Source organism: Mustela lutreola, chromosome 12 (assembly GCF_030435805.1).
Source record: "Mustela lutreola isolate mMusLut2 chromosome 12, mMusLut2.pri, whole genome shotgun sequence".
Lineage (NCBI taxonomy): Eukaryota > Metazoa > Chordata > Mammalia > Carnivora > Mustelidae > Mustela > Mustela lutreola.
In genome coordinates this window covers 7,732,365-7,750,661 of record NC_081301.1, presented here as the reverse complement: position 1 = coordinate 7,750,661, position 18,297 = coordinate 7,732,365, and the positions used below count along the sequence as shown (strand labels likewise).

At 57.2% G+C, this 18,297-nt stretch overlaps 1 protein-coding gene across 1 annotated transcript in view; it reads right to left on the bottom strand.

The window, feature by feature from the left end:
* Positions 1–18,297, bottom strand: part of NIBAN2 (niban apoptosis regulator 2) — a 51,752-nt gene that overhangs the window by 20,894 nt on the left and 12,561 nt on the right. The gene's annotated exons all lie outside the window — the stretch shown is intronic.

Here is an 18,297-nt window from a genome sequence, read left to right as displayed (position 1 = left end):
TGAGCCTGTCAGCCCGAGCCTCTCAGCCACCAGGGGGACGCAGGCACAGACCAGTCAGGGTGTGGGGGGACAGACACCTTAACTCGGAGCCGGGGTGGAGCCGGGGTGCTGGAAATCGGGAGGCCCTTTCTGGAGGGCGACCGGCGGCTGCACGTGCAAATTCTAAGGGCTCACGTGGGGCCCCAGATGCCACACGCACTCCTCGAGGAATTTCCCGCGAACACCTCGCCGGGTAGCAGGTGTATATACTCACCCAGGCCATCAGCAGATTCGAGCCAGGTGCGTGTGCACGGACACCGGTTCCCACCATTACCTGTGCACCTGCGACAGGAAGCGGGTGGGGGGACCGATGGGTACCACCAGGGCGAAGGTGCCCACACCTGGCCACGTCAAGAAAAGCGAGTTACGGAACCACGTGCTGACTGTTACCTCATTTAAAATCACTCCTGTTTGTGCCTCAAAGTTATTTCTGCCTGGACATGGAGGAAAAGGTCCTAGAAGGCAGCACGCCCCAACTGTTCTGCGTGGGACCCCTGGCTGTGGGAATGGGAGGGCCGAGTGGATTGCATTTTCTTCTTTCTTCACTTTTACAGCTTTTGAATTATTTTACAACCGTGATTCCTTCCACGATTCAAAAAATAAATAAACGTTCTAAAATTAACTCATCCCCCAGGTTAACCACCTTTTTGCTTCCACGGGTCATTTGCTTCTCTGCTGCCAAAACAGTTTCTGAACAGAGAGGGTGACTCTTGTGGCCTCCAGGGCTTGCCCAGCACACACCAGATGCTCAGGGCTGGCACTGCCGGGGCAACCCTATTTACAGATGAAGAAACTGAGGACCAGGGAGGGCGATGACCCATGACAAGAAGGCCCTCTCCTCGGAGAGATTTCCTCGTCCCGAGAAGCTGCTGCTCAAGTCCCAGCTTCAGGGTCGTGCCGGCTCACCCCAAGGCTCCCCTCCCTGGGCCTCAGTTCCCTGCACACGAAGAAGACTAGACTCTGTGGTGGACATCCCCCCACCCCCAGTCTTGGGATTCCAGGTTGGAAGACCTGGTCCTTTCTCAAAGATCAGGCTGATGAGACCCCGTCCCTCCTATGGCTGGTCTCTGCTTTCCAAGAGACACCCAGCGCGGACAGCATCTCGTCTGATCTTCTCAAGAGCCCTCCCTGTGCGGTGGGGCTGGTGTGATCCCCATTTTCGAGAAGACCCAGAAGAAGCGCTGAGACCCAGAGAGGTTAAGAAGTCACAGGCTCAAGGTCACATAGACAGTGGGTGGTGGAGCTGGGGTGCAGTCCAGGGGCCCCACTAGGAGGTGGTGGCCGGGGAAGAGGGCTGAAAGCCTGCGGCCACATCCCCCTCCAAGGTCTCAGGCAGGCTCAAGCCCTCTACTCCCTCTGGAAGAGCTCAGCCCACCAAGGACCACCCCCCCACACACACACTCCACAGACCCTGCCTGTGGTCCCCTTTCCCGGAATGAGGTCATGGCTGTCCAGATTCCAGGATGCGGAGAGGAGCGGGAGGAACAAATGAGGAATTTGCTTTGAATGCCTATTTTTTAAAAACCATAAACAAGCAGAACTCTCACAATGACCACGGGAATTGTTTTGAAAAATGATGAGGCAGGACTGGGAGGGGCGGGGGGAGCCGGCACGAAGGGGTAAGAAATCGGAGGGGAGCCCAAGAGAGAAGATGGGATGGTGGGGGACAATAACACTGATGAACCCCGTCATCGTTCGCATCATTGTGGCTACCACCTCCCGGCCGTTAACCTGTGCGGGTGGGGCTGGTGAGTCCTGCATTTTCTCATTTTAGTGCCGACGCGGCTTGCAGACCCAGGACGGGAGAGCCAGGGTCGCAGCCACCAGGCCAGGCAGCCTCAGCCCAGGGCTCTGTCCCGACTCTGCCACAAGCAGCCAGACACCCAATGGGAGACGCTTCCACCATGAAGGACCTCGAGGGTCCTTCAGCCACAGCTCTGGGAGGCCTGACCAGCCCCTAGTACACCCAACTTCAGAGCACAATTTCCAGAAGCGCTAGAATCTGCCCTGACCCTTGAGAAGCCAGGCCCAGGAGGAAGCTGCTGTCCTGAGTCAGAACTCGAACCCAGGTCTGCCTAAGCCATAGCTCAGCAAAACCCAGACACTGGATCCCAGCAGGGGGTGGCTAGGTTTAGAAGGCCCCAGGGCTAGACTAGGGAGGAGGAGGGGCAGGGCAAGGTAACATCCTATTATCCCATCAGGTGCACCAAGACCCCCGGGGCAGGGGGTGGGCTCTAGGTTGGAGAGGAAGCTGGGGAGGAGGCAAAGCCGGAGCTGACAGGCTTGAAGTGTCTGGGCTGAGAAGGGCCAGGTGGGATCGGGGGGAAGGAGAAAGTCCCCTGTAGCCCTCCCAACGGGGTGCGGGTAAGTTATCCAAGTGAGACTATGGGACCAGGGTCCAGGAATGGAGGCCACCAGGACTGGCGGGGCAGGGTGTGGGGGTGGGAGTCCCCAGGAAGAGTGGGGAGAAATGAGAGGGCACGGGCTGAAACGGACAGGAAACAGGAAAAAAGGCACCCTGTACCCCCAAACAGACGACAGCAGCCCTGACCCGACTGCAATGAGAGGCATGCATGCCTCACTATCCAAACTTGAGCACGATATAGATCAGGATCTGTTTTCTGATGAACCCTTTGCTACCTGAAATTACAGAACCAAATAGATCATAGAGCGGGGTCTCTACCCAAACTTGCTCTCCCAACTCGGGAGCCTAACAGATCGGGAGGCTCGTATCTGTCTAAGGACTGACTGCACACCACAGAGGGTGGCCCCAGCACCCTTCTGCTCACCGCTAGATGCCCTCTGCCCCCCTCTTGTGGCCTGTCACAGGCAGGTGCTGAGCTAGGGGAATGTCTACTTGCCCGTTACGAAATGTCCCCTCTGCGCCAGGCCCCGCAGGGCTGAGGAGACTGTCAGGCCAGGGCTTGGGGACATCATTCCTCAAGGGAGTAAGGACTCAAGGAGGGTCCCAAGCAGTGCCAGCAAACTGGGTGCGCTCGGCCCAAGTTCAGCCGAAGGAGGGCTAGAGAGGGAAGACTGGGGGGTGGCGGCAGGGGGTGGTGGCCGGAAGGGAGCGGGGCTGCAGGATGGCTTCTTGGCAAGGGTCGCGCTGGGCACATTCTTGAGGGATGTCCTAAGACCGCTTGGAAGAAACTGCCTTGTGCTTGGTACAAAGGAAGCGCCACAGGAAGACAGAGGGTGAGGCCTGCGGCCCTGTAGGGGGCCTAGGATTGGGGGCTGGAAAGACCTCAGAGAGGCACGCTGAGGGGGGGGTGCGGCGATAAAGGGCTCATCGGGGAGAAGCCCTGAACCGCGTCCCCAGCGGCCTGTGTGGCCGGCGCTGCTGGAGGAGAGCCTGGCTGGGAAGCACAGCCCTGGCTTCTCCCGCCTGCAGAGCTCTGGGATGAGGCCCAGGAAGGCCCCTTCCCGTCAGCATCGCTCAGCACCCCAGTTCTTCCTCTTGCCACCCCACGGCGCTGTCTCCCTGGAGCTGCCCAGGGATTTTTATGGTTCAAATCCCCACTGCAGTGTCCCTGCCTGGATGTCTATGGATGGGTTCCCCAGGCCCCGGGGGCCCCTCTCTCCTCCACACCTGCCCATACCACCTCTTCCGCCTCATTTCATGGCTTCTAAAGATACCACGTGCCATGGATTTAGGAACACTGAGACCAAAGCTCACCACCCCAAAAGGCACGCTGAGCCACAGAGTGGGAGGGGCTCACCGGAGGTCACACATCCAGACTGAGGCGGTCAGGGTTCGACCCACAGCCTGCTGACTCCCGCCCTCTCCCGGTTCTGACCACGGTCCCCAGGGCCCCACAGAGGTCCAGCAGGAAGCTAGAGGCAGGACCGACCCCAGGGGTCCAGGACCCAGGGATGGCTGGGAGCTACAGAGATGCTGGCATGGGGTACGAGTTCCCACTCTGTTGGCCCCCAGCCCCAGAGCCACCTGGCCCTCTCAGAGCCTCAAGTGGGGAAGGGAAGCTTCGTCTGAGGATCAACTACAAACCCCAGGAGGGTGGGCCTGGCACAAGCAGGTGCTGTGAGATGGGCAATGTGACGGGATAGCTGGGCTCAGGACGTCCCTGGACGTCACTGTTAACCACAATAGTGCTCGGCTTATCACAACAATGGTAAAGAGACTGAAATTTTTATTAGCAGATATTATTTTTATAACTTGAAAAAAATCCAGGACTTTTTTTTTTTTTTTTTTTTTTAAAGAACCAGGACAGGGGCACCTGGGTGGCTCAGTGGGTTAAGCCTCTGCCTTCAGCTCAGGTCATGGTCTCAGGGTCCTGGAATCGAGCCCCACATCGGGCTCTCTGTTCAGCAGGGAGCCTGCTTCTCTCTCTCTCTGTCTGCCTCTCTGCCTACTTGTGATCTCTCTCTCCATCAAATAAATAAATAAAAATCTTTAAAAATAAATAAAATGTAAAAAAAAAATAAAAATAAAGAACCAGGACAAGAATCACAAAATAATGACGATGATAGGTATATCTTCAGCTGACAGGCCAGACAAATGGAGAGCCCACCAGGAGGAAGCAGGGGCTCAGGTGAAGGTAAGGGGGTGGGAGAGCCAGGCCAGGTGTGTGCGAGATGCACACAGGAACCCCGCTTCCCACCTGACCTTGGACAGGCTCCTCTGTCAGAACCCTCGGCCTCAGCTTCCGTCCAGGGTGCATCACTGCCCCCCTCCCCGCGCCCCTCTGCCAGCATATCCTGCAGAATTCGGCGGTAAGCTCACCCTACTCAGACTCGGGGCCCTGCACACATGCTTGGATTCTTCAAATGGGCCCCAGAGCTGAATAAAACCCTCCACTTCGCAGGAGCATAAGCCAGTGCTTGGAACAATGAACGGCTCAAGAAAAGTCACTCCACTTGTGGGTCAATAAAAACCTACTGAGCATCGCGATGGGGTCGCCATGGGAAGCACCCACCTGTGGGGTCCTGATCCCCTCTTTAGCCACCCGTGAATTCTGGGAGTGGACCTGAGTGTCCCAATCTGCACCCAGACACCACTGGGCTCTGGGACCTCAGGGGGCCACTGCCCCCTCCCCGGTGCCCCCACCTCCCCATCAAGACAGCGGTATGAGGGTAGCAGGCTCCACCTGGCTCAGGATTTGGGGGCCATGCATGCACACACACTCTCACGGGGCTTGTTTTGGGGTGAAGCCTTGCAGCCAGCTAGTGGAATACAGGATCTTGCATCTGTATCTCTGTGGATCTTAGCATGACTCTGCCCCCAGATAACTGGAACCCTGTCTCCAAGGGCTGCCCTTTTGGGACCATCAAGAGTGACCCAGTAGGTACCCCTTACCATCGAAGCCTCCTAACTCTGCCCCCAGTTTACCAGGTATGCCTATCACTAAAACCTTACATATGTTCAACAGCCCACTGAACCCTAACAGATATTGCTACCCCACTTTACAGATAAGGAAACTGAGGCTCAAAGAGACCTGGTGACCCATTCAGAGATGCACAGCCCAGAAGGGGAAAGAGGTAGGTTTCAAAGCCTGTACAAAGCCCCCACCCCATAAAGCTTCCTCATCCAACAGCCTCCCACATAGCACCACAATACAATTTCCAAAGCCCTGCCTTGAACTTTCTTCTGGGGTCTTTGCCTATTCCCAAGAGGCAGGCGAAGCACACTTTACTATCCCCATTTTATAGATGAAGAAACTGAGGTTCAGAGAGGCAAAGTGACTTTCCCAAGGTCACACAGTTGACAACTGCCAGAGCCAGGACTGAAGCCTGGGGTCTCCAGCCCCCATCTGGTGAGCACTGGTGGGGAGCCTTCATACCTACTGGATCCTTACCTGTCCCATCTCCTCTGGGCCTTAATTGTACTGTAAAATGGGTGGGTGGGTCCCTGTTGGCTCAGCTGATTCAAAATCTCAATGATGATCTAATCAGTGTTGCCCTGGCCCCAGAAGCTGACCAGGATGCTGGCCTCAGCATCTTCTCTGAGCTGCTGGTGAGTCAGCTCTGAGTGGAAGCTGACCACAGGCCTCTCCGGCTGGACAGAGGGACTGGGAGAGAAGTCGGGGGGCAGGGGCAGGACTCAGCATCAATGCTACCTAGGTACAAGGCACCATCTCTACCGGGCACGTGGGCTCTGGGTCCCAATGCTGGCTCTGCCACCTACTAGTTGTGTGGCTTTGACCAAGGCACTTCCTCTCTCTGAGCCTCTGTTTCCCGCTCTGCAAAATGGCACAACAGTATCGGCCTGACCAGGTTATAAGAAGATCAAGATCCATGAGCTAAAGGGCATAGAGCACTTGACCCTGGCGAAGAGGAAGCACGTTGCTAATAGGGGCTCCTACAGAGTACCTCTTGTCCGAGTTCCTGTAATTCAAGGAGGGGCCCTTGAAACCCCCCTGGCCCAGCTGAGCAACTGCTGGCCCGGCCCGGCCCCAGGACCGGCACCAAGAGTAGCCACGGCAACCGGAAGGACGTTAATCTCTGATTTTCCAAAGTGACAACGTTAAGGGTCATGCTGCTTCCTGCACTCGGAAAGCGGGGGCTGGGCGAGACTGTGGGAGGCCCCAGGGTAGCCTTCAGTCTCCTGCAGATCCTGGGGGGTCTGGGAGATCTGGCCCACTGTGCAGATGGCGAAACTGAGGCTCACACAGGAAAAGGGGCTCATGGAGCTGAGGATGACAGAAAGGCGCACAGGGCTGCCCCATAGCCTCGAATGCCTTTTGGCGGCCCTGCCAAAGCCCAGCACCTTTCACGCCAAGATCATCCCCTTCATCCATGACTCGGCCCTGGGGCAGGTGGTGTCCGGACCAGTGGAATATTTCAGATGAGAAGAGCCAGGATCCCTGCCAAGTCCTCCAGCTAGGGAGCAGCAGATGCGGGATCTGAACCCAGGCCCGGGACCCCCTCTACACCAACCATGGAGCCCCGGAACAAAGGGGGTGATCTCCAACTGAGAACACGTCAGCCTCGTGCCAACCATGGGGGCTTCAGACTGGGCCCGGCCCTGGATTGGCCCCAGTTGAGGGCAACGTGCCCGACCTGTTCCTGGCTTATCCGGTCCCTCCAGCAGGGCCCCCAGGGACACACCTCCCCCAGAGGCCTGGCCCGGTTTCAGAGCTGAAAGAGATTTGCCGACTGAAACCAGGCAGGCAGCACCCTACAGGGCGGGGCCGGCCCAGAACCTGCCTACCTGGTTCCCAGTGCTCTGGGGATAAGGCCCCGGTGAGAGCGAAGGAGCAGGCGCCAGGGACTCAAGTTTCCCTGGGTCACACAGTCATCCAAAGTACCACCATCTGCATCATTCACCTAGGAGAGCAGGGGCAGTCTACAGTCCAGAGAGGTGGCGACACTCTCCGACGGTTACACAGCATGTCCCCACAGAGCTGGGTCGGGGTGCCAGGTCCCCAGGGCCTAGCCCAAGGCTCTTCTACTCAGCCCCCCGCTATCACTACAAACACATCCTGGCAGCAGCCGAACATTCGACACCTCTACACCCAGCGGGGTGCTCCATGTTTGCATGTGTCATTTCATGAGTTGTCCCCACTTCACAGAGAATGATGCTGAGCCTCAGAGAGGTTAAGTGACTTCTCTGGAGACACACAGCTTGTCAATGACAGGGACCCAGAACAGCCCGATTCCACCACAGAACCAGCGTCTGGACAAATCCACCTTCCCCTCAACCTGCCAGCCTCTGGGAGCAGGGGTTCCAGGCCACACGGGCCCTGTGGGTGGCCGCAGTCGGAAAGGCTGACATGGCTCCCGCTCAGGACCTGTAATCAGGGGGGAAGTCAGGAGGAGGGGGTAATGACAGGCTCCGCTGACTGGCAGACCGCCCATGGAAGAGCCCGAATTAGCCCGAATTAGCAGCCGGAACCCTGCAGAGCCAGAGCCAAGAGGGGGTTAAGTCAGCTAAGACTCCCCAACCCCACCAGCCAGTCCTTGTTCAGAAGGGAGACAGCAGCCAGAGAGGGCAAGGGACCCACCAGGGTCATCCCACAGATAACCGTCAGAGAAAGAGTTTGCTCAGGGCATCTATACAGCAGCGGCAGGTCCCAGGGACCCCACTCTGGGCCCGAGAGGATTCCCAGCCTGGCCATGCCCTACTCCCCAGGGCAAGGCCATCAGGGGGAGGTGGACTTCCTAGCTGACCTGGGGCCGGTCAAGACGCTGGTACAGCCGAGCCCTGACCCTGACACTAGTCACTGGCCCGCGACCAAGCCGCTCCCACCCTGTGCCGGCCCCCGCCTCCAAACTTCTACCCACTTCCACGCCTGGCTCCTTCGGCCCCTTCGCATAGAGGAGTCACAGGGTCTTTTCATTACAATTCTCTCCCTGAACCTGCTCTGCCCAACAACCTTCCACGGCTCCCACTGCCTTCCGGACAAAGACTGAGCAAATCGGGAGGCCCTGAGGCTCCTGCATGCTCTCCCTTGCCACGGTGTCCTGCGTGGGCTGTGCTCCAGGCCAGGAACACTCCCAGCTCCTCCTCTAAGCCCAATTCTTAGCCCCTCCACTGCACCGCTCCTTCCCCTAAGAGGACCCCCGCTCAGTGGGTGCCCCTACTTACTCCCACAGCCCCCTACTGATCCCATAGTGGGTAAAGGCCTGTTCCCCGTCAGACTCCCCTGGACAGTAGCCACCACATCTGGGACAGGGTCCGACACTCAGCAGGAAGCTCAGAGAGAAAAGCCAGAAGCGGCGATCCAGAGCCACGATGCACCCCCCCCTCCGAGGACGGCCCAGAGCCATCCTCGTTGAGCAATAAAACTCCCCCCACACACCCCAGAGATCCCTCACCACAGAAAGGGAGGCTTCAGGTCCCAGGAAGGGGAGGATAAGGATATGCACAACGCTGTCCTTCTTGCTTGGGAAGGTGACTGCCACCCACAAGGTTCCCTCCCCGCCAGCCTCAGGTGCCCCAAAGGGACCCTCTACTGGCCACCCTTTCCCTGGGGCCAGTCATTAGGAAGGAAAAACGTGTCCCTATAAACACAGCAGCCCACAGCATGCCAAGGCCCAACCGTGACAATCACCCGATGGTGTGCCAGCTCCGTGTGAGGGGCTCCATGTGGGAGATGGAAACAGCCCGGTGGCCCGGGGGACGGGGGGTGTGCTGTCATTACCCCAGTGGACAGAGGAGAGAGGAGAAAGCACAGGGCAGTGAAGCTGCCTACCCGGCATCCCACAGCCAGTAAGGCACAGCGCTGGCTGCTGACACTCCGGGAGACTGGGGCGGGGGGGGGGGGGGGGGGGCTCACCCATCACCACATTCTCGGCCCCTGCTACGGGGCCCTGCACACCACGGCCTGCAGACGCTCCACTGCATCAGATCTAGGACCCACGAGGTTCTGAGCCCCACTTCCTTCCCCAGGACCCACCCAGGCCATTTCCTACCTACCTCGGGCCCCCACCTCCATGCTTTCACCTGTACCTGCCCCCACCCCCACGGGAGCCCCTTCCCCCTTGCTGCCACAGTCCAGTCTTAGCCAGCCTTCTAGGCCCCACTCAAGCATCTCCTGTGCAGCCCATTTGTGCATAACAATAACTGCGGCCTGAGCTAATGCTTGTAGCCCCCAGCCCACCGCCAGCCACAGAGGCAGCTGCCATGTATGTTAACGATCACCGTCCGCATTATTGCATTTAACCCTCGCCCAGACTCCCCACTGAGCAGGGAGCCCACCGTGGGGCTCGAACCCAGGACCCTAGGATCATGAACTGAGCCGAACGCAGACGCCTAACCCACTGAGCCATCCAGGCGCCCACTCAAATTTAGTCTTAAACCCATTTTCCAGATGATCCCGGAGAGGGGAAATGACTTGTCCAACGTCACACAGGTAAGAAAGAGTATGTCCGCTCTTTCTTATGTGTGCGGAAACAGAAAGAGCTTAGAAACCTGTGGAGTCTCTCTGCCAGGACGTTCCCCACCCACTTGGCAGCTGCCGCGCCCAGACGTGGCACCTTGTTCCTTTGTCCCCAGAGCTCTGTGCGGCACTGGCTTTGGGAGAGAAGTGTGGGTTTCCCATGGAGGCAGGTGTGTTCCGGGGCCAAGCTTGAAGCAAGAAGCAAACCCTGAGCTCAGAACAGTCTCTCTGGGACTCAGTTTCTTCATCTGGAAAATGGGCATAATGTTTCCTCACACACACACACACACACACACACACCCCTCAACTGGTGACAAGGGGTCCTCGGGAGATGCTGGCTTTGGTTGCTAATAGTTAAAGGGCTGGATAAGCAGTATAAAGGTAAACCGCTCTTATCTTAACCTTTGGCACCAACAGAACCTCTGCCCTAGAGTGTCCCCTTATTAATGGCCAATGACGTACGCTTACAACAGGCCACGGCACCTGGGGAGGGCCTGCTGAGATAAAATTTAAGCTCTCCATTGGACGAATGGGGAAACTGAGGCTGGGGCCATGAGGAAGGAGCAACGCGAGGTCCCACAGTCCTGTCTGTTGCCCAGCTCCTCGTGAGAGCAGTGTGAAGAGAAGGAAGTCGGGGGAGTTTAAGGCCTAGGTGAGAAAACGAGCCCTGGTCTTGGGGTCTCCGGCCTCAGTGCTCTCATAGAGCTCCCCCTCAGCCTGGCCATCTCCTGCTCCTCCTCCCCACACTCCAACGTCACCTCCTCAGAACCCCAGACAGGCCCGGGGCCCTCAGCCTCCACCACGCACACCCCCCACCTCTCACAACTGCTGTGAAAGCCTCCTTCCGCCCCACTCCCCGCACGGAGACCCCGCTCCCGCCGTGTCCCCGGCCCCCAGCTCGTGCCTGACCGACAAGTGCTGAGTGGGCAAGGCGCCCCCCCGGGGGGAAGGCCATCCAGGGTCAGGTGGTGGGCCCGGGAAAGAGGCTGAGGAGGGCAGAGACTGGCTGGGGAGCTCCCCCCTCTCGTGAAGGCAACTTTGGGGCAAGGCGGTGGGATTTCTCCCCAAGCTGCCTTTAAAGCTCTTCTAAGTTGGCAAATATTTAACCAAGGCTCGGTGACCCGGGTCTGGAGGAATAGTGTGCTGGGAGGCAGGAGGGCCCGAGGAGGAGGCAGGTGGCTGGAGGGAGCCCCAGGGAAATGCCAGAAAGGAAAAAAGGCCGACTGAAGGCCCGCCCACCCGGGCTGCCCTTTCCTTTATCCCTCGGGCAGCTCGGTGGGAGGAAGTCGATTCCCATCTTGACACAAACAGGGAAACAAAAGCCCTCTGATCCCCTCCAGGCCCTCCCTCCCTGCCCAGCGGCACCCGTGCCCACAGCCTGCCATTGGCGGCTTGTTCTGGGAGCCCAAAACCCAAGAACACCGTGCCAAGCTGCAGAGGTTGGAGAAGGGGGCCACGCCCTCGCCCCCGCCCCATCAGGCCAGGACGGGGCCTACCCACAGCTACCCTGGGCCCACGGCAGGGGCCCAGCGCTGTGCCTGCCACGGAAGCCACCACCTCCATGCAGGGGAGCAAGCCTCAGGCTCCTGCACTGCCCACGGCTAAGGCCACACCCCAGGTCAAGGGAACCGGGACACAAGGATCAAAGGGAGGGTCAGAGGCAGCCTGGAGGACCCCCAGAGCTCCAAGAAGGCCAGGAAGGCCAGCGCCTCCCACCGTGCCAGCCCTGTTCAAACCCACCCCCCCAGCCTCCTGCCCCAGGACAGCCCTGGCTTGGGAACCAGACAGATGCAGAGCTCGTGCTCCAGCCGCCTCGCCTCTGGGCCTTGGTGTTCCCCTCTGTGCGCTGGAACACTTGGCTTCTCTCTGACAGTTGTCGTCAGGCTGGGCTCTAACCTCCGGCCCCTCACACCCACTCACCCATTCCCGTGGCCTTCTCAGCCACATCCTCCGCCGCCTCCACTCCCTTCTTTTCATCCCCGCCACACCCACTGGAGCCCTTGAACCTGGGGCCTGGCCACCTGTCCAAACTGCCCCCAGGCTGCAGGGCAGCGGTGGCAACACACCATCCCTGCCCAGATGTTCCTCACCGAACACCTGCTGGCAGCCCAACGTGCAGGGCACCGAGGCCGGACCGAGGACTCGGGCTCTCTCGCCATGGCACGCCCTGTCCTTGACCTGTTTGAGAACCCGCCACCGACTCTGCCCTCAGTGCCCAGACTGGAGCTGGACCATCTTGAGATGGCCAGGCAGGCCTTCCTGATGGGGTCCTTCCTCCAGGACCCCCCGGGAGTCAGCATCACCACCCAGCCCATCCCCATCGGCCTCCGAGAGGCAGGAGCTGAGGACAGGACTCAGCCTGATGGCTGGATGGCTCAGGGCCATCCGAAATGGATGAGGTGAGGGTCTCAGGGGCTCTACTGTGGTAGCCAAGAAACATTTTCTGTCACTCTCATTTATCAACCACGGGGCAGAGGGAACTGGACAAACCCCCTGCCATCTAACGAGGGAGTCAGATAGTCACAAAACCTAAAATGAGCACAGTAAACCTCAACTGGGAACAGCATGGGAAGTTACAGGAACCCAGAGGAAGGACAGCTAACGCAGCCGGTGGGGTCAGGGAAGACTTCCAGAAGGAATGGTGCACGGAAGCCATGAAGACAGGGAAACCAGCTGAAGGGAGAGGGCCGGGCAGTGAGGGTGTGCCGATCAGAAGACACAGGAAATGCATAAATCTGGGTATTCGAGAAAGCATTAATCCATTCCACAAATATTAAGGAATACCCTCCGTGTCAAGAAGAGTACTTTCACAGAACTCTGTGGTGTCAAGCTCCCAGAATCAGATATTGGTTCAAGTACTGACTCCACTGCTCACCAGCTGTAGGACCTCGGGCATGTGACTAATACTCTCCAAGTATTAATATTAGTACTTTCCTCGGGTGTAAAATGGGAGGACCAGCCGTACCCACTCGGCCAGATTATCCTACAGATTCAAAGAAACGAGAACTCTATAGATCCTGACAGAGAGGGTCCTGTATTATCAATAACAATAACAGCAAAGGGAAGAAGGTCCCTCTGCCCGAGTGTGGACGGCCAGGAAATGTGTTCAGGTGGGTAGCGCCTTTCACAAGCTCAAGGGTCCCATGGTGTGTCCACCCGTACAAATGGCAGTGTTCCGTAATGTGTGCCGCGCCATGAAATGGGGACCGGCACAGGGGAACCCAGCCACAGCTCCTCGGTCCCTCAGGGGGCCACTCGGGATGGGAAGGCGACATGCTTGGGGTCCCATCCTTCTGGGCCCTCATCCCTCAGAGGTTAACCAACCAGAAAGGGGAAGCAGCGACATTAACATCAACGAAGATTCTGAAAGCAAATACGGACAAACCACACACCGCTAAACCTCAGGCAACGCCGGCGCCTCCACTCCGAGGCACTGCAGGTGGGTGAATTCCTTGTCTGAGCCTCCGCTTCCCACAGGAAGCCTCGCAGCGGGGACAAAGCGAAGGGTCCGGCAGGCTCCGTCAGAAGAGCATGTGACTCTTGATCACAGGGTCGTGAGTTTGAGGCTCACACTGGGTGCAGAGATTACTTAAATTTAAAAAAAAAAAAAAAAATTTTTTTTTAAGCTAAGGGAGAAGCTAGATGGAAAAGTGCTTTGACCTCCACAAAGGCAAGACCATGTGTGTTTTCTCTTGATATCTTGTAGTTATACCTCTCTCTCTCTCTCTCTTTTTTTTTTTTCCCTGTCATTGCATTGACTGAGATGTCCCGATCAATGCAATGAAAATACCTCTAGAGTTTCAATATCCAGTTCGCTCGGGCTTGCTCAGTATGTGATGAAGGGCATGTAAAGGGCCGAGTACCAGGTAGGGGCTGCTAAGAGAATGGAGGGAGGACTTAGCTCTTCTCTCCCCCCAAAAAAGCTGGAAAATTCCCTGGGAAAACAGATGCTGGGGAAACTGAGCCATAGCCACAACCTAGCCCAACTGGAACCTGTTCTCAAGCGACCAAGCAAAGACAGAACTCCAGAGAGGGCTTTCTAACTCAGATGCCCCGTGTGGGAGAGGTAATCCCAAGAGCTAGAGAGCTCTCTGTCACTGGAGGTATGCAAGCAGAGGCTGGACGGCCATAAGGAGGCTGTAGAGAAGACTGTCAACATGGGGAAGGTGAGCCGTAAAAACACAAACTTTGGGACCAGACAGACCGGCTCTGCTCCTGTCACTTCCAAGCCTCAGTTTCTTTATCAATAACGGGGACAAAAATAACACACCTCGAAGAGGAGCTGTGGGAACAAAATGAGACAATGCATGAGAAGTGTCTGGCACTCTGCCTGACTGTTGGTAGGAGTCCGATAAGTCCCGGCAGCTGTTCCAATGAGAATCAATCACTCATTAGTGACTGGGGCCCAGCCCTTCTGGAAAAGCACTAAAAAAACTCAGAGACACGAATCCCGCCCACTGCATTAGCCTAGGGCCCATCGGATGCCAACATGCTTCTCCCTAAATATAAGTCAGGCTCTTCCCAAGTTGCCTGGGGACCCAGAACACCCCCTGCCCGGCCATCTGTCCCCCACACATGAGTGCACACGCACACACTGCGGGCTCCCCCCCCCCCCCGCCACCAGCCAGGTTCCCGACAGCAAGGGAGGTGGGGGCCAGGGGAGAGCACCGGCCTTCTCAAAGCCAGGGAGGGAGGAAGATGAGCCAATATGAGAATTCACTGATGGGCTTGCTGCTGGGCCAGAAGGAAACCCAATCCTGGGCTGGAATGCCAGGGTCCCTCAGCACGGACAGGCTTTATGCAGATAGAAGATGAAAAGCTTATTCAAATCACAAGACTCCTGTGGGCCTGCCTCTGAGCCAGCAGGAGGGAGGACCTGCCCCACCCCTGGGTCACCAGATGCGAGTCTCCTCAGGCTCCAGAGGGGAAGGTATGAGGACGAATGCCCTGGGAGGCCCTGCCAGCCTCGCATTCCTCATTCCCGGTGCCTGCCTGACCCCATCCGTGCTGCATGGGAAACTCTGCTCTCAGCCAGCAGGTCCAAGTTCTATGTCTGCTTTTCCTGGGATCCCTTAAGGGAGCTGCGGACAGTCTCGCTGTCTTTCCTGGAGGTGGTGACCAACAGGCTCCAGGCACAGGCTCCAGCCAGTGATGCAGGATAAGCATGGCAGGCCCAGAGGCTGGCACCTGCTTGCCACCTGACCTTAGGCAAGTCCCTCACCCCTCCTGGCTGTCTTGTCTGTCCAGTGAAGAGGCGGAACTCCTCTGCACTAGACCCACAAGACCCTAACCCCCTCCAGCTGTGGCCTGAGAAAGTGTTCCCACCCCACACAGGACCGCACAGGCGGGGTCTTGATCAAACTGATCCAAGTTCCACCTGTCAGGCGGGAGTACTGGAAAGGACTGCCCCCCACAGTCACTCCCCAATTCGGGTCAGAAGCCCCGTTAGCCATCAGCACAACTTCACTTAATAAATAACCGCCAAGTGTCAATTTCACCCCACCAGGGCAGGGACCCTGTTTGTCCCATTCGCAATGTACCCCCACACAGAGCACCCAGCACATAAATATTTGTCCCTGCCTGTGAGATGACACCAGAGGACCTTAACTTGGGTCTCCCAGGCGTTTTAAGACACAGGCAGAGAACAGGGTTTTCTGGAAGGGCCAGCTCAGGCCTAGGAACAGATCCTTCCTGGCCCCAGGGGAAGGGTTAGCCAGGGGCCCTCCAATCGTCATGGGACACTTTCAATACAGCCAGGGCTGGGTCAGGATCTGGCCAGGCCAGCTCAAGGTCACATATCAGCTGCAGACCAGGTCACCACCCCCCGAAACACAAACCAAGCCCAGTCACCTAAGCTGGGATCCTCCGTTTCCTCTTCTAGCAGATCTGTCAAATGATACAGCACCTGCGAAGGGCCTGGGAAACCGGAGCTGAGGAGGTCCCTCACTTGAGCCGCCTGGGCCCCGTCCAGGCTGGTGGGGACACCACGCAGAGAGACAGGAGGCCTGGGTCTCAGCTGGGGCAGGCACATGACCCTGCCTCTGTGTCCCTCATTAGAAGATCCCAGCCCCAGGAAGATACAGACCGTGGCATCACTCTGCATAACAATACCGAGGTATGGTGCCTGGTGCAGTGGCTCCTAAGGGAGCAAGAACCAGAGCAAAACTGCCAATTTCTGGGAAATTCTGGTTCCCTCAAAGACCCATCTCCCTCTCAGCTTTGGGACTTTGCAGTCCTACTGCTTTGCCCACAACCCTCTCCTCCTCCAGCGCCCTTCCAGCCCCACCCAGACTCCCCCTTCTCCAACAAGCCTGCCCTGCCTCTCCCAGTCTGGATTACTGCTGCTTCCCCAGCTCCCAAAGACACCCTGACCCCCACCTCAGCTAAGGAACCCAACCCATGTCGCATCTGTCCTCCCAGAAAGGGGCCGGTGAGGGGGTGAGGACCACGGCTGCCTCCCCGTCCAGCACCCACAGCCCACACGTAGCCTGGCTCGGAACAGGCCCTCAAACAATGTGCAATCGACAGATGAATCCCACAGAAGTGATTAAGGCTCCCCAACATGGCCCTGCCTACACCGATGATAAACAGAAGTGACTGGGATGCCCAGGAATGGGAGTTTGGCTGAGCAAATAAAACGCAGACTACCTGGGGGGCTGCTGGGGGGCTCAGTCAGCTGAGCCTCCGACTCTCGGTTTGAGGTCAGGTCATGATCTCAGGGTCCTGAGATCAAGTTCGGTGTTGGGCTCTGTGCTCAGCGCAGAGCCTGCTTGTCCCTCTCCTCCTCCCTCTGCTCCTCCCCCGACTCGTGTGTGCACACACTCTCTCTCTCTCTCTCTTTCTCTGTCATAAAAAAAACCAAAATTTTTAATTTTTAAAAAGTATTTTAGGGGCGCCTGGGTGGCTCAGTGGGTTGAAGCCTCTGCCTTCGGCTCGGGTCATGATCTCAGGCTCCTGGGATCAAGCCCCCCCGCATCCGGCTCTCTGCTCAGCAGGGAGCCTGCTTCCTCCTCTCTCTCTGCCTGCCTCTCTGCCTACTTGTGGTCTCTGTTTGTGAAACAAATAAATAAAATCTTTAAAAAAATATATTTTAAGACAAACCATAAAAGACTCAATCTCACAAAACAGGCTGAGGATTGCTGGGGGGGGGTGGGTCAGGAGAGGGTGGTGGAGTTATGGAGGTTGGGGAAGGTATGTGCTATGGTGAGTGCTGTGAAATGTGTAAACGTGGCGATTCACAGACCTGTACCCCTGGGGATAAAAATACATTATATGATTATAAAAAAACTAAAAAATTAATAAAAAAAAATTTCTAAATTGCAGGCTTTTGGGGCATAATGAAATATTCTGAGAGCATCCCACTCACTGCTGGGGGCTGGCACGTATGCAGACGCCCAGGACCCACTGTTGACTGTGCATCAGGAAACACCTGAAAATCATTAGTTCTGGGTGGTTTGGATTATTGGCGATTTTCATTTCCTTCCTATTTATTTTCTAGTTTTTCTTTGATCATAGATATTGCCTATATAACACCACCAACAAGAGCCGGAGATCTGAGAAAGCTCAGAGTTGAAAAGTGAGGACTCCCTTGGTGGGGGCACTGGGCCCTGAGGGCAGAAATCTCTTTGAGGGTACTATGTGCCAGGCACCGGGCATGGCATCATAAAGCTCACAGGATGGTAGCTGCGTATGGCCTTTACAGTTAGGGAAACTGAGGCACGGCGAGCTAAGGTCTTGAGAAAGACGGCCCAAGGAAAGCCCCAAACGTAGCCAAAAGTGGTCCCGCGTGCCCCACATAACCCCCAGCAGCCCACGGCCAGGGCAGCCGGCATGCCCCACACGTCACCTGGTGGGCCTAGAGCAGCATTCCAGTGAAACGCTGAGTGAGGACACCTGCAGGCTGGAGGCCAGGTGGGTGGCAGACTGCCCCCGTTGGACAGGCACCCACTGACTCCCCACCACTTCACCGGCTCAGCCACACCAATCTTCCCTGCCTGGCACAGAGAGGGACCCCGTTTAGGTCGTCAATCCACCACCTCTGACTTGAACCCCCACCTGCTCCGCCATCCACGGCCACAGGTGCCTCCCCAGGGGGGCAGAGAGCAGTGCCCAGCAAACATGTGCTGCTATTGCTACCTGGGGGAGCAAAGGGGGAGCCTCTTTCTGAAGTCCAGTCAGTGAGTGGCTTCTTACTGGTCCACTGAACATCACCTGTGGATAGACACTGATTCTCCCCCCCTTTTTTTTTTCCCGTTGTAACGGAAGTTGTAATGTAATCTAACCTTCTGGCTGCTTTCGGGTAAATTCTTGGTGCAGAATGGCTGGCCAGGGCTCACCAGGGGCTTGGGGCCATTTTTCTACCATTGCTCCTACTGGTGGTGGAAACTGAGGAGGATCACCCTCCCCGGGCAGCCCT